This window comes from Artemia sp. Qi Xiang Cuo, chromosome 7 (assembly GCF_049724085.1).
Source record: "Artemia sp. Qi Xiang Cuo chromosome 7, ASM4972408v1, whole genome shotgun sequence".
Classification (NCBI taxonomy): domain Eukaryota; kingdom Metazoa; phylum Arthropoda; class Branchiopoda; order Anostraca; family Artemiidae; genus Artemia; species Artemia sp. Qi Xiang Cuo.
This window is the reverse complement of record NC_142800.1, coordinates 81,878,158-81,881,317: the sequence shown is the minus strand read 5'-3', so window position 1 is coordinate 81,881,317 and position 3,160 is coordinate 81,878,158.

The window sequence follows — 3,160 nt, the reverse complement described above, 5'->3', positions numbered from 1 at the left end:
AGCACTCTATATATTAGTGCTTTAAAAATATTTTAAAAGCTTCTAAAGTATAATTTTGGAAAATTTTGAGTTTGGGGGGAAGGGGGATTTTCAAAACCTCTTCCCGTGATATAACGTGTCCTCTGAAGTCTATTCAGATGTTTTAGCACTCTATCTATTAGTGCTTTAGAAATATTTTATAAGCTTCTAAAGTAGAATTTTAGAAAATTTTGAGTTTGGGGGGAAGGGAGATTTTTAAAACCTCTTCCCGTGATATAACGCGTCCTCTGAAGTCGATTCTGATGTTTTTAGCGCTCTATCTATTAGTGCTTTAGAAATAGTTTAAAAGCTTCTAAAGTAGAATTTTGAGTTTGGGGGGAAGGGGGATTTCAAAAACATCATCCCATAATATAATTTATCCTCTAAAGTTGATTCTGATGTTAGTAGTGCTCTATGTCCTAGCGCTTTAGAAATGTGTAAAAAAGCTTTGAAAGTAAAATTTTGTAAAATTTTGAGTTTGGGGGAAGGGGGATTTTAAAAACCTCTTCCCGTGATATAACATATCATCTGAAGTCGATTTTGATATTTTTAGCACTCTATCTCTTAGAGATTTATAAATATTTTAAAAGCTTATAAAATAGAATTTTGGAAAATTTTGAGTTTGGGGGGAAGGGAGATTTCAAAAACATCTTCCCATAACATAATTTATCCTCTAAAGTTGATTCTGATGTTTGTAGCGCTCTATGTCTTAGCGCTTTAGAAATATTTAAAAAAGCTTTGAAAGTAAAATTTTGTAAAATTTTGAGTTTGGGGGAAGGGGGATTTTAAAAACCTCTTCCCGTGATATAACGTGTCCTCTGAAGTCGATTCTGATGTTTTTAGCACTCTATCTATTAGTGCTTTAGAAATATTTTAAAAGCTTCTAAAGTAGAATTTTGGAAAATTTTTAGTTTGGGGGGAAGGGGGATTTCAAAAAAATCTTCCCATAACATAATTTGTCCTCTAAAGTTGATTCTGATTTTTGTAGCGCTCTATGTCCTAGCGCTTTAGAAATATTTAAAAAAGCCTTGAAAGTAAAATTTTGTAAAATTTTGAGTTTGGGGGAAGGGGGATTTTAAAAACCTCTTCCCGTGATATAACGTGTCCTCTGAAGTCGATTCCGATGTTTTTAGCACTCTATGTCTTAGCGCTTTAGAAATATTTAAAAAGCTCCTAAAGTAGAATTTTAGAAAATTTTGAGTTTGTTCAGAAAAGGGATTTCAAAAACATCTTCCCGTAACATAATTTGTCCTCAGAAGTCGATTCTGAGGTTTTTAGAACTCTATCTATTAGTGCCTTAGAAATATTTTAAAAGCTTCTAAAGTAGAATTTTGGAAAATTTTTAGTTTGGGGGAAGGAAGATTTTAAAAACATCTTCCCGTGATATAACGTGTCCTCTGAAGTTGATTAAATAAAAAAACAAATTTTTTAAACTGAAAGTAAGGAGCGACATTAAAACTTAAAACGAACAGAAATTATTCCGTATATGAAAGGGGCTGTCCCTTCCTCAACGCCTCGCTCTTTACGCTAAAGTTTTTTATTTTTTTAAAAAATAAATTTATAAGAAAGAGTCAAACTTTAGCGTAAAGAGCGAGGCGTTGCGGAGGGGACAACCCCTGTCATATACGGAATGCTTTCTGTTCGTTTTAAATTTTAATGTCGCTCCTTAATTTCAGTTTAAAAAAATTATTTTTTTTTTACTTAATTCATGGTCGTTTTTTAGTTAATGCAGCTTTTATTTGCATAAAAATTTTACTCTTCTTTTGCTAAATGGATGTCTTTACAAATTAACTTACGTAACTAACCTCTATATTCGTATATTTTTCTTCTGGCAAAAAATACAAAGTTGCAGATTTTTGCAGATATGAGATTGAAATCTATGAACTAGGGTTGGCTGACACGCTGAATCTGAAGTCGTGATTTTCATTAAAATTCTTTCACTTGTAGGGGATGTTTCCCCACTCTTTAAAAAATCGAGTAAATTTTCCCAGGCACATAGCCGTTGATGAGTAATACTAAACTTAATAAAATTATATATTTAGGATCAGCATTACAAACACATTCTTTTGATACATTTATTGACATCAAAATTCCGTTTTTAAAAGTTTCGATTACTATTGAGCCGTATCGCTTGTTTTTTTATTGTTTTTTTTATTACGTATATGTTATTACTTATATGAAGGGGTTCTCCCCTTAGTCAATACCACGCTCTTTAAGTTAAAAGTTAAAAAAAATTTTGATTCACAAACCCCTGAATCACAAAAGCCGTTTAATTAGAATAGATAGCTCTTTTGAAAGCACTAAAAAAAAACTGTAGCGTAAAGAGCGAGGCACTGACTTGGGGGAGAACCCCCTCACATACGTTATAATTTCTGTTCGTTTTAAGTTCTAATATTCCTTCTTACATTTCAGTTGAAAAAACTTGTTTTTTTTTATTTAATTTCTGATCGTTTCTTAAATAATGCTTGGAAATCCGGCGCCCCCTTCATAGAAATGTCCCTTACCCCAAAGAAACATCCTCTACAGAAATATTCTCCAGAGTAACCCCCTCCTCTAGCCCCCCCCTCCAGAAAAAATCCTTCCTGAAAATGGTTGTATACTTCCCAATAACCAATAAATAATGCTGGCAAGTCCGGCACCCCCTTCATGGCAATTTCCCTTTCCCCATGAAAACTTCCTTCATGAACAGATCCTCCAACATAACCACCGACCCACACTTCCCTCCCACTACCAGAAAAAAAACCTCCTGAAAACTTCTGTATACTTCCCAATAACCAATATTATATGTTAACATTGGGTAAAGTTCATAACTTTTAGCTCTTCCCCTGAGAACTTTGGGGGATTTAGTCATCCTAAAAGACATATTTATCATATTTTCGACCATGCTGAACAAAATGGCTCTCTCAAAATTTTGATCGGGTTACTTTGGGAAAAAAATAAGCTTGGGAGGGGGCCTAGTTGCCCTCCATTTTTTTCGGTCACTTTAACAGGGCACTAAAACTTTTAATTTCCGTTTGAATGAGCCCTCCCACGATATTCTAGGACCACTGGGTGATACGATCACCCCTGGGGAAAAAAACAAACAAACAAACAAAAAGCAACAAATAAACACACATCAGTGATCTTTCTTCTGGCAAAAAAT